Consider the following 14,187-nt stretch of genomic DNA (forward strand, 5'->3'; position numbering starts at 1 on the left):
CCTGCGTGTCACCGGAAACCTTCCAGCAAGCGACACAATACCTTCAAATATGCCTACGGATCTGGAGAAATGAGAAACACCATAGGGGAAAAAAAGACTCTTTATTACAGTATCTCTATAATTTCTCCTTGACGGTAATGAAATCAGATGGATGGAAAAGGGAGACGTTGTCTGCTTAAGGTTTTTGCTCCTGAGAAAAAAAACACTACAGTATCTTATCATATAACTCCTGTTACGTTTTATTAGAGATCTCAGCAAAGACGAGATGAAATAACCAGTGAAAAATACAAAGGAAAATGTTTTAGTATCAACAAGAAGTTTCCAGGTGATGCCGTGAAAAAGTGTTCACCCTGTGCTCTGGAGATGTGTGTTTAAATCCTACTGATGTCTCCTTTAATCTTAGAAAAAGCTTGTTTTTTTCCCCGCACCGCATTATTTCTTCTAAAAAATTGTAGGATAAACTATTGTGTCAAAGCTGATACCTAAATGAACACAAGTGAGAATCACTATTACAGTAAATCTACAGTATCTACAATATATAGAGAATATCAAACAGAAACCTATAATAATAATAATAATAATAATAATAATAATAATAATAATTTGTGAGTGTGTGTGATTGTGCCCTGCGATGGGTTGGCACCCCATCCAGGGTGTCCCCTTCCTCGTGCCCCCAGTCCCCTGGGACAGGCTCCAGGCTCCAGGCTCCCCGCGACCCTGTGTAGGATAAGTGGTACAGAAAATAGATAGCTGGCTGGATAATAATAATAATGATAATAATAATAATAATAATAATAATAATTATTATTATTATTATTATTATTTGTATTATTATTGTTGTTGTTATTATTATTATTATTATTATTATTATTATTATTATTATTGGTGTTGTTATTATTATTTTTATTATTATTACTATTCTTCTTCTTCTTCTTCTTATTATTATTATTTCTATGGACAGATTTTTACATTATTCACACATGGCTAAGTCTTAGCTGCCAGGCAAGAAGGTGCTGGATAAAATGCCCTGGTACAAGAACCAGAGTAGCGTAGAGGTTCCTTGTACCACTCCAGTCTCTTTGCTAAATTTCTGAAGATCCTGAGATAGCAGAATATTGAAAGGTTGCTGTATTAAATATCTTGACATAATGCTGCTGCTCGGATGCACATACTTTCTTTTCCAAACTGAACTGAACAACTCTCTGCTCACGTGACAACTATGAATGCTCCAGCAGTGCACAATAGATCCATCACCGTTGCTATTGTAACTTTGATCATTATTTTTATATATATATATATATATATATATATATATAGATATATATATATATATATATATATATGGGTGTAATTGTTGATATTGTGAAGCTTTCTGTAATGCTAGCATTTTTAGAAAGAGTGTCCAGTGTCAGTGTAACACTCGGAGGTAAAGCTGTAACACAGGAAAGTCTTCAGAGTGGAGGGTTTTGTAGTTTCTTGGCAACATGAAAACCCTGGAATTTCTTTTGACTTATTAACTTCAAAAGACAAAAAAGATTTAGGAACGACTTTTTTGAGCTGTCGTAACAGAAGTGATAACAGGAATGAACTTTGCAGCTGATTTGCGGATGTTCCACAACATTAAATGTAACTATAAACAGAAAAAAAAGCACGATGTATAATTCATTAATGAATAAGAATTGTATTCATTGCTCTGGTATAAGGGGAATAAATCACTTCGGGATGTGATGTTACAGGAAACGAATCAACTTCGGAGTGGTAACAGCGACTTCACTTCACGTCATTTGACACCAACCTGACACTGACTATTTTCCTATAATTGCCTGCCCTATTGTGTTTTAATCCTTACCATATTGTTGCCTCTAATCGTACTGTATACGCCACATTTTGTGGGTTAGTTTGTGATTTATTACTACACCACACACGGTACCCTGTTAAGATCAGATTCTTGCCAGGTATTTTGAACCAGAGACAGGTAAATATGTTGGCGCAAATACGGTTTAATAAGATTTGAAAGAAATGTCAGGACAGAGAGATGGATGGGGAAAGGATGTTGATGACTATTGCGAAGGTCAGAGAGAGTGTGTACGAGAGAGAAAGAGTAAGAGAAAGCGCGGTTACTAAATGAGGTTTTCTGTGGTGAGGGAGCATCTGCAAAGTTTATGTAATGATGGGGATTTAAGGGACACATTGAATCCATAGGGGAATTTTGTTTTAAAAACATAATCACACACTTGCTCCACATCATGAAACACTATTGTGTTTTTATCACATTAATAATAATTCTTAACAGAATCTAAACATATGAGAGTCTATAAAAACCTGAGCTTCCATCTAGAAACAGACAACTGACCTAAAATTTTAATCACACCAACATCTGTTAACATCTGTATCCTAAAATTAGTATATCCACAAATCGCTTTCCCCCCCGATCATAAATCCTAATCTAAATATGTATATTAATCAGTCCCTCCAGGATTTTGTGATTGCAGAAATGAATGCGAAATCAAGGAAAGTCTGCAATATTTGGAGCTTGCAATTTTTCAAAACTACCGCAGATTTTCCACAGATTTGGGCCGAGACGCGTCATGTGATGTCATCACAACACGCATTCAGCCAAAGCCCTCTTTGATTCACGTGCGTCGAGCGAGAGTACAGATAAAAGGTCGCCTTTATCAACAAATATCACTGTGAAAGACCGTGCAAAACAATTTTGTGAGATTGCAATTTCTCCATTTCAAGTAGTTTTCCGCAAAAAAGCACAAGAAGCTCCACAAATTGCATCCCAACATTTTTTTAAAAGCCGCAGCAAAATCAAGTTTTACCACCGCAACAATCACTCTTGTGAAATCCTGTACGGACTGATTTAGAGATGCAACAACTAATCGATGAAATCAATAATAATCGATTATGAAAACCGTTGTCAATGAATCTCATTATTGATTAGTCGGTCTGCGCACAGCACGGGGTGCGTTTACTCACTATGTTACTTCTGTTCCGAAAACACGCTTCAGAGAGTAAATACTGAAGCTGTGTCCCAAATGACGCACTATACACTTACACTATGCATTATGTACTCTACCATCTAGTGTGTGGATTTTAGAAAGGTAGTATCATCTCAAATGGAACACTAGCGGGTTTTTTTACTAACCGGAAGTAAAAGCCGCTTCCTAGTCGACGGCACATGACGTCATACGCACGTAATGTGACGCCGCTAGCTTTAGCAGATACCCAGAGTCAACGACAATGACTTTCTTCAGTTTACTGTTTATATACTTAGCTATATACTTAGTTTATGTTATTTATAAGTATTTATGCATTATTTTTTTATGGATGCACAAAAAGCACTGAATTAAACTACAGTCCTAAAGGAATAATATATATTCTGGTGTGTGTCTGTGTGTATTGGGTTCTTTTCAGTCTTATATAATTGTATAAAAAATATATAAAATTGCATAAGTCTGAAGTTTACATTTATAACACTCAGTTTGTGGATTATATTTTAAATAGACAAAAAAAATTGGTACTCAAAGCCCCCCCCCCCCATCCGATTAACCGAACAAAAAATAATCGGCCAAACAATTGATTATGAAAATAATCGTTAGCCCTAGACTGATTAAAAGCACATTCTACATAACCCCCAACCCCCTTTCTTTCATAGGAGTCAGATTGGAGGAATCCAATGCAATGTGCTAGTCGTGAACTAGCAAGCACAGGAACATCTCAACATCCTCAGATGACCCCTTAATCTCCCGCCTTCTCTTCCTCGTCCACTAGAAAATAGGCAAAAGTTTATGGCTTTGAGAGGTATGAGTTGGCTTCTTAATTTAGATCTGAAGGCCCACAGCTATATTTTCCTATTATTCCCATGTTATCTCACATTGTACTGTAATATTGTCTGCAAACCACTGTATGATTAAAGCTTTGTGAATAAGCCTGGTTCGGCCATTGTGTTGCTCATGCTTTTTCATGCAAAATATTTCAGTATGATCAACCACTTGAACAGATACTCCACTTGTTCATCAACATGCCTACACAACCATAAACTACTGGTCTGTTTAGGTTTTTTTTCCCCCCATATAGGACTAACAGTTTAAATCTAGAGAGAAACAAGAGAAAACCAAGGAACTACTATTCTACCACTGTATTCAGCAATGTGCATGTGAATGATGAAAATAACATGGCAACATTTTTCAAATGGAGACAACAGAATAAACTTTCTCTCTTTCTCTCTCTCTCTCTCTCTCTCTCTCCCTCTCTCTCTCTCACACACACACACACACACACACACACAGAGGACAAATGTGTCACAGGACACATGTACAAATTGAAAATGCCCTGCGGTTAAACAGACTCAACCTCGTCTGTTTACTGCCAACACACACACACACACACACACACTCAAATAAATACCTCCACAACAAACCTATTACCTCATGTGTGTGTTCTCATCTTCTGTACCCTTCACCTTACGCCTCTCTTCCATTAAACGAGATTTTCAGCGGCGCACATCACTGATCAAGTGCATGACTGATTGAATTAAAAGATTTTAAAAAATCTTATATACATTATTGATAATATCAGACAACATGTTTGTGAAATGTGGCACATGTCTAACCCATATGGACTTACAGTATGCCATTTATAAATGAATGAAAAAACTGAATGAGTATATGAAGAGAAAACAGATTAAACCTTGCCTCTTTCACCTATATCGCGTATGGGGTTATATACAGTGACTGAACCTATAGCTGTATGTACTTTGTATGCATGTAGTGTGTTCACACTGGAAAAGTCAGTGAGATGTAGTGTGCTATTACTGCCCGCATCACTGAAAAACGAAGTGTGGAACGCTTGTCACTGTCGCAACATGCATTACATAGTGGAATGCAAAACAAAAAAAACCCACCAGAAACCACAGCACTTAAATTTTTCTAAAAGGTTCACTGAGTAACCTAGAATAATATCCATCCATCCATCCATCTTCTATACCGCTTATCCTTCCTTCAGGGTCACGGGGAAACCTGGAGTCTATCCCAGGGAGCCCTAGAATACTAATACATCCAAAAAACCAAAATGTTAAAATCAGTAATGTTGTGTTTTCAAAATTAGCACTTGCTCCTTTAGAAAATTTTGATAATTTGCTATTTCTATTTAACCTAGTGTTCGATTTTCCGTTTTTCCAAGGGCAACGTGTATAGTGTGAGAATATAGTGCAGACACAGCTTGCCTGTTTGCATCATGTCTGCTTTCTGGTTTTCCCTTCTTTCTGTTTTCTGTCTTCCTTCAGCTTTTGATTAGGAAAAGGAAAAAAAAAAAAAAAAGAATAGAAAGAAAAGAAAAAGGATGATGATAACTAATATACAGCACATCCTCCCGGCTGTGAGCGTTCAAATCAATTTCATCATTCGTCAACCTGACAAGCCGTCTATTTCCTCCAATCTATTCCTTTCTACCAGATTTATATTGTTCTCCAGTTTTCGATGTTCACCAGTTTAACGTTGATGAGCACTAATGTGATGCACTCGTACATACACGAACAGACTAAGCACGCATTCACCTAGAGGTTGCACATAAGGAACGAATATGAGGTGGGTAAATTGACTTAGGACACAGAGGCAGAAACATAGTCAGTATACAGACACACACACACACTCGCGCTTTCCCTCACACACGCCTGCATGCTCTTACTCAATGCAATTACTGTATCGACTGGAGTGATTTGTTGCCCATTTGACTTCCTTAGTCAGCTGGTTACAGAGCCAAACCCTGAACTGATACATTTTGTCTCAGATAGTTGAAGTCACATGGGAAAATATGAACACGACACCTTTCAGTTTCCATTCTTGTTTGATTTCTGTAGATATCTGTAGGGTGACTTGTGATGCCAGGTCTGATAGCTGTTTGACCTGTTTGTGATTTCTCCACAGCAGCTCTGAGATGTTATATTAAGTATAATATTATAGTATTACTGAGTATATCAGTTATAAATATACGCCCGTTTTCATGGATTTCAACTGGACAACACACACTACAGTACGTGGTACCCACACACTCATCTAGAAGTGAATGTTTTCTAAAGCTAAAAAATTTGGACCAACGTCAAATACAAAGCAAAAGATTGCATTGAGTTCTATAAGTGTGCCATATACATTTGCACCATTTACATTGAATTTCAGTGTAAATGTGTTTGTAAAATATCTACACACACACTGGGGAAGGTTTTTTTTGTTTGTTTGCCTTTCAGTTGTTGTTAGCTGATAGTCTGAAATGATCAGATATGACCTGATGAGCATTTCATGGAGGACATCATAAAAAAGTGTTAACCCTTTACTGCATGATATTCCCATATGGCAAAATTAATTAATCTCCAATTTCTAGATGTTTCTAGACATATCTTGGCGTAGGTCATCATCGAAGGGCTCTCAAAATGTGCCTCATTTTTCAATATTTAGGCAAAACTACTTAAAGGAAAAAATGTAAACAATATTTGAGATAAGTAAAAAAACAAATTGTCATTTAAGCAAGTTTATATATTTTGAGTATTCTGTTAAATGGTCAAATGAAATTGTTGCCATATGGCAACAACATGCGATAATGGAACTGTAGTATGAACATTCATGAATGGAAAAAAAAGACACTAGGCTTCTCTAATAGTATATTTACATTTTTTCACATTCAAAGTAAGAAAAACTGTTGTAATTTCAGACATTTTGCAATTGCACCTTATTTTTGAACTCTTATTTTTTTAAGAAGATACTTCACCCAAAACATATTTGAATTTCATTTGTGTATGTATTTTGACTGAGTAAATCCATCCACATACCTTTTTACAACTGTAATTCCTTATTAGAAGATATCACTTTTACATGCTTACTACATGGCAAAAAAAAAAAACTCTGCAACTTATAGTCTGGAGAATGCAGTACTTGGAACTTCATAATCTCATACATGTTGTGTTATTTTTTACTATATGATACTTGCCACCATTGCGCATTGTTGTCATACGGCAACAATCAACCAACTACCTTCTAAACGTTTTAAAATATCTTTTTATTACTTAATTCAAGTAAGAAAAATGCATAAAAACATTTTTAATGTAAATGTAATAATTCATGTAGTAGAGGGCTTTTAAAAAAAAATCCAGTTTGGCATTTATGATTTTTCTGATGTTGTAGGTTTTACTGTACTATTTGGAAAATGTACAGCCACTCGTGGAAGTGACTAATAATAGAAAATACAGATTGAAACAGAAACAGAAAACTCTAACACTGTAGAGTACTGGGTCACTCCATGAAAACGGCAGCCTTTCAAATGTATATAAATCATTGACAATAAAAACTAACATTGCAGTGAATATTGTTATATATCATGATTGATGTAAGGTGTTACACCTTGAGATATACATAATTGATGTCATCCTGTTCATAACTACTGTAAAAACATAATGCATTACTAAATTCTTCCCATTAATTAATTTTGGAAATTGTGTCATTCCTTACCTTACCTAATAGTCATTCTTTTTGCTTTAATTCCTACCGTTTCCAGGAATACAAGTCTTCCTATTTTAGTACAGAGGTTAGAGAATAGTTATCGATGGGAATGGATGTTCAGGGTCACGGCCAGTTTTGGGTTTGAGGTCTTTTAAAAGTCATTGCGAATGTAAGCATTGGTGTCTATATGGGTTACGTTCAAACTGTTTTATAAAAACAAGGTTTCCATTAGTAACAACAATATTTCTCTGTCAGTCAGTCAAGCACAATTTATAATATATATATAAAAAACAGAGGAAAATTATCAGAACTTAAGGTTATAGAGTAAAATCAACATTTTAAGGTTTGTAGTTTTAGCGTGTCCTGTTTTGGGTATGTTCCACTCGAAACAGTCACAGCCTTATTCCCACACTTCAAATTTCCCACTGGTCCCCACATTCAGGCATGATGTGTAACAGCTGAGAGTACTTACAGATCTCCTACGATAATCATTCAACATGGTGTATCGCAAAAGTTTTGATGATCTGTGATGTTCGTGTCCAGGTAAGATACACCATGTTACATTCGCGACGTTTTGTGCAGCGTACAGAGTACGCTCGATTAATATATACAGCACCTACATTCTAAAAACCAAAAGAACTAATATGGCCTTACCTTAACCTCCTAGTGATGCACTCTGTACCCAAGAAAATTTTGACTTCAGTGTTCTAAATCCTTCTTTTTGATTGGATTGAAAAAAGACTGAAGAGTTACAGTATCTTGAAATATTCACGTTAACAGATCTTGAGATTCCAAATTGTGGATTATTTTCAAATTTATATTAATGTTATTTATTGACTTGTCAAATGTTTTCCGATTTTTTTTTAAATCAAATTTTTATTGATAAAGTCATTGTTATTTACGTGTCATTGTTATACATGCACAACACAGTAAATGTGATGCCTTATAACTCATGCTTGAGTGGAGATGTTATCTTTTGACCCGTATGCCATTATGTCTTTAAAATTCCTTTGTCTGGAATTTTACCCTCATGTCACAGATTGGCTGCAGTTTTCATGTAGTGACCCAACTGTTTAAATACCTAAAAACACAGTATAAACCTGGCAGTTGGTTCTAACCCATATACTGAAATGTGCATTGGCTGAAACATGCAATGTGTCAAATTTAGCATCTGCACATTAAGTATTTCTGGCATTGTGTCTTGCTTTACTATGGCCACCCGAACATAGCTAATGTATGACTCCTGCCTTGGCCACCCCAGTCACAATGTTCTGGATCTGCCAATGTGTGACTTTTTGCCACAAAAAAAAAAGGGTGTAAGGAGTTTGGAAGGACAGTGAACTCCAGTGGAATGTGTTTAGTGTTTAGAGCCCAATGAAGGAAAAGAAGGGAAAAGAGAAGAGTGCTTTGATTATTGAGAATCAATGGGCCAGGGTGCTACAACAGTGTTAGCAATCATGTTTAAGATTGGTTAAGAATGAGTTTAGGTGGAAAAGGAAAAGGAAGAGAAATGCAACCATCGTTAACGTCTCTGCTTGAGTTCACACAGAGTGTCATAACGCTGTACGGTCAAGTCGAAATAAATACATTCCTGTTGCTGCTGATGAATGAACAAATGAATGAAACTAACAAATAAATAAGAACGCGCATTCCGTGTTTAAATCATTCGTTCATCTTCAGTAACCACTTATCTTGGTGAGATCCAAATCAGAATTACATAAAAAAAATCCCAAATATAAAGAGCTAGATAGATTTCAGAAATAATTTGACATATACGGCTCTATATCGAATTGTTCTTTTGACATAATTGTGCACCGCGAAATCTTTATAAACTAATCCCTGCTTTATGCCGCAGTCAGAAGCTTATCGCTGTGCAGCTGGAGAAAATATTTACATGACCTGCTCTCTCCATTCTGATTCATGACTTTTAAAGTCTCAGAACTTGGTTTCTTGGACTCTCTCCCTCTTACCCGTTATAAATACACTCGCCACAGACACACACAGCTGATGGGGGGAGTCACAATCTTCTGACTGTCTAAACATGATTTGTCTTGTTTGTCTGAAGGACATTTTTTTTCCTTTCTCTTGCTCTGTCTATCTATACACTCATTATTAATGTCATGCCTAAAGGGGAAAAAAAACAACTAAAGCAAACACATTACAAATACCCTAGCCTGCTTAAAACACCAAACAGGTGAAAAGGCAAGGGAACGTACTGTACACAGAGGGTCACAGAGAAAGAGAGAGGGTTAAGTAATGAAAGACAAGGTGAAAAAGATGCTGTGTTTGCTTTAGCATGCTACTATGTGTATGTCGCCGGTGGGCTCTGTTCCTTGTCCGGAGCACATGGCCATCCTGTGTTCTGATTGGCACGATCCTTGTGGCCATGGAAACCCAGCCATGGATGAACGAATATCTTAGAACATGACTTGAGGAAAAGACACAGATTAAAGGCACGAGTAAATATACAGACAGTCATCTACACTCATGTCTCTCTAATGCTGTTTCCTTCATGTTCTGTCTTTGTTCTCAATAAAGTACAACGCTAGAAAACAAGTATAAAGAGGAAAAGCTAGATGTGAATTCCATTTCTTTTAATATTACAATCAATGTTCCCAATTAAGAGCTACTCATTATTATTATTATTATTATTACAATTATCTCTCATACTTTGCTTTAAACTAATCTTACACTGCAGTTCCAGTTTCTGTCATTAGCATGTTTCGTTTACATTTAGTTATTACCACTATCAGTGCTGCATCCCAATTCACCTTACTTATACTATGCACTAAAAGTATGTACTCTTTTTGAAAAGAAAAAGTACACGCTTTTGAGTGTGTAGCAAAAGAGTTTGTAAGTACTGGGACATACTAACTAACACGTCATGTAACGGAAGAGAACGTTGTTGCCTAATTATGCACAATTTCTTCTTTCATTATTCATTAGATGATTTGTACTATATAATTTAATTTACCATTCTCTTGATTTATATTTCTAACATTTCATTTACACCCCTCTAAAATACGCTTCACCGACATTACACTCGCCCGCCATGTTTGCAGATGAAGTTCGGCAAAGAAAACGGTCACAAAACTCCTCCTCCCTCGTGCAAGGAGTCGTGGGCAACATTAGCTGAAAAAAAAAATGTCCACGGATCCACACTTTGAAAATCCACAGGAAATAGTAGACCATCCGGGCACCTTTGGGATACTCATTTCAACATACTAGACATCTCGGATACTATTTAGGACGGAGAGTAGGCGGATTGGGATGCAGCACATATTTCTATCTGTCCCATGAGGTTCGCATCATCCTGTGGTGCCTCGTATTGGTGGCTGTTGGACAAGTGTTAGAGCAGCAGTCACACTTTGGCACTGTCATAACTTTGACGTCGACCGGCTTTGGTCACAGTGACACTGAATCTCAATTCATGACCAAAGAATTCTTTTACGATGTACGTTCTTTTGTCTGCAACAGCAAAATTGCGAGGAACATTGTACCATGGAAGACCAGCTATACAGTTATATTATGGTGACAGCTATCAAGGTCTTGAAAGAATTCACACAAGCTAAATAGTTTGAAAAATTACCAACGGATCTGATTATGGTGAGGGTTAGACTTTGTGTGAGAGTGCTGGTAGCCTCAAACAAATATAACTTCAGTGAGTAAAATGATCAGTAGCACTTCTATACACCAAACACACTCTTCATTTATATATATATATATATATATATATATATATATATATATATATATATATATATGAGGATAAGAGATAAAAAAAAACAGTGGCAGTGGCAGTGGGCTGTCATTGGCTTGTGGGCCTTGAGTTTGATAACTGTGCTTTACAGCCCTTGAGTATTTTGTACATCTTGACAAGACACTGATGTGAAGCTTTTACAGCATGTGACACAGGAAAATAAACATTTCATATAATACTCTTGCTCTATAAAGTACATTTTTAGTATATTTTCTCTCTTGTCATCTTCTTGTTCCTCTACTTCATGTTGTTTGCTGCTGCCTCCAGCCGTGTCCAATCAACCATGTGCACTGCAATGTGACACAGATATTGTGTCACAAGAAATCAGGTTTTTTTTTTGTGTGTGTGTGTGTGTGTGTGTGTGTGTGTGTGTGTGTGAGACAGGAGACAGAACAAGTGTGTGTGTTTTAAGGAAGATGATGTTAGGCAGACATGGGAAAGAAAGCTCTGTGTGTTTATGTGTGTGTGTGTGTGTGTGCGTGTGTGTTATCTGAACCATTCACCGCATCCTGCTTCTCTATTGTCTTCTGCTGTCACAAATAATTAAAACATTCTATGACTGCATCTACAACCATGTGTGTGTGTAGTGTGTGTGTGTGTGTGAGAGAGAGAGAGAGAGAGAGAGAGACAGAGAGAGAGAGAGAGAGAGAGAGAGAGAGAGTGTAGTGTGCAATGTGCAAATATGTACTGCTCAGTGGGAGTAAAGAATCACATGAGACTTCTACCCACTGGGAATGTCACTAAGGATTCACATACATCTCTCTCTCTCTCTCTCTCTGTGTGTGTGTGTGTGTGTGTGTGTGTGTGTGTGTGTGTGTGTGTGTGTAGTATATTCCCCATCATGACCACTTTCATTTTCTAATTGAATGCACAGTCTGTGATTTTGACAGAACCTAGAGCAAGAAGGTGAACTCCCTTAAACATCTTAAACACTTCCTTGGCTCCTGGGTGATGCAACACAAAACAGTTCAGTGTATAGTTGGGAGACTTAAATCCAAGTCATGCCACAGCCTTCTGGAGTCCCAGGGAGTAAAACCCATGCCCATGCTGTCTGGGTGGGAGGGATGGCATTACTCTCTCTCTCCCCTGTCACTGAGTGCGATACTAACCAGTTGTGGGTGTGAATTCATGACTGATGAAGAGGGGAGATAGTACTTTCCTCCAAGTGTGTTGAGCTGATGTGTGATGTACCATGTGCAGAAACTGAAAAAAGATGCCGTGTCAGGCTTCCCGTCTTGGAGTAAGCATGTGCTAGCCTTCACCCTTCCAGATTGGAAGCTGAGAGCTAGCTAGTGGATGGGAATTGTGTGAACGATGATGAAATTGGGTGAACATTGATGTTACAATTTTTTTTTTTTTTTAAATAATCCATCCATCTATTTTCCATACCATTTATCCTACACAGGGGTGCGGGGAGTCTGGAGCCTATCCCAGGGAGCTTTGGAAATTTGGAAATGTCAATGAGTCTACAACACTTGTCTTTGGACTGGGGAAGGAAACCAGAGTACCTGGAGGAAACCCCCGAAGCACAGGGAGAACAGACAAACTCCACGCACACAGGGCAGAAGCGGAAGTCAAACTCCCAACCCCGTAGGTGCGAGGCAAACATAGGCAAATTCCTACCCAACTTCTAGCATTAGCACTGTCGCTCAATACACTGCCAAGGAAACGCCCACACCACTCTGATCAGGAAGTAAATAAGATTTCGTAGCCTTTATCAATATTTAAATTGTAGCTAGGGATATCTATTCATTGATTCTACCATGGCAGATGGTTTAGTGACAGATCTTACAAATTGCAAAGTTTTTTTTTTTAAATAGTTAAACCCATGTTTCCAGATGACCCAATTCAGTATACTTTAATAGGGAGGTATATACAGTATGATTGAATGATCAGAGCTTGAATACTTAAATACAGTGTAGGAGTGAAACAATGAGAGCAATCCACAATTCTACCATTCTGCATTTCTAACACTTGTAATGGAAAACGATGTATTACTGGCACAGAGATGTCCCATCAGATGCCATACTACCTTAACACACTACATGGTAAAGTATGTACTTATAGGTGATAATAGAACACAAATGAATTTACTACAGGGCATCACAATCTCCACAGTGGGGGTTAATTATACGCAGCTGGATTTCTCCTAGACAAGGGGTGGTCCAAACTGGTCTTAACCAACTGGAACCAAGCTGTCCTCCTTCTGTACGTATGTGCACACGTGCATGTCTTTGTGTGTGTGTGTTATTGCCTGACAGACCGAGTCTGCTCCTTATGTCTCTCTTTATCTGACTACAGGCAACTTTTTTGCTTCCTTTCCCTTTCTTGTCCTTCTTCTCTGTTCACTGACTCTAAAGGCAACATTACTGGATCACACTCTTATCCTCCCTGTGGGTTTGAGATAGAAGACTATTGAAATGTAAAAAAAAAATAAAATAAAATAAAAAAAAAAATTGGATAGAATGAAAAAGGGCAGCAAGGCTACAAGGGAATAACTGTACTCATCCATCAAGACAACACACTGTGAATAAATGAATACTTATGAATACTCAGACAGAAACACATAGAAAGTGAATATGCACATACACAAATGCACAAGACATAAAATGCACATAGCACATTCTGTGGAAACACAAATGTCTCACGCACAGACACACACACACACACACACACACACGCAGCTGCTAGTTAATCTGCTTATAGAATGCCTGTAAATTACCTTTGCATCACAGCAATGGCGTGCACAGCATTTTAATTCACCTGAAATTAATTCAGCATTTCAATTTACCTGAAAATCCTTATTACATTCAGTTGTTCATCCATCTATCCATCCATTTTCCATACTGCTTATCCTACAAAGGGTCGCAGGGAGCCTGGAGCCAGGGAACTCAGGGCACAGGGCATGGGACACCCTGGACAGGGTGCCAACCC

This window comes from Ictalurus furcatus, chromosome 2 (genome assembly GCF_023375685.1).
Source record: "Ictalurus furcatus strain D&B chromosome 2, Billie_1.0, whole genome shotgun sequence".
Lineage (NCBI taxonomy): Eukaryota > Metazoa > Chordata > Actinopteri > Siluriformes > Ictaluridae > Ictalurus > Ictalurus furcatus.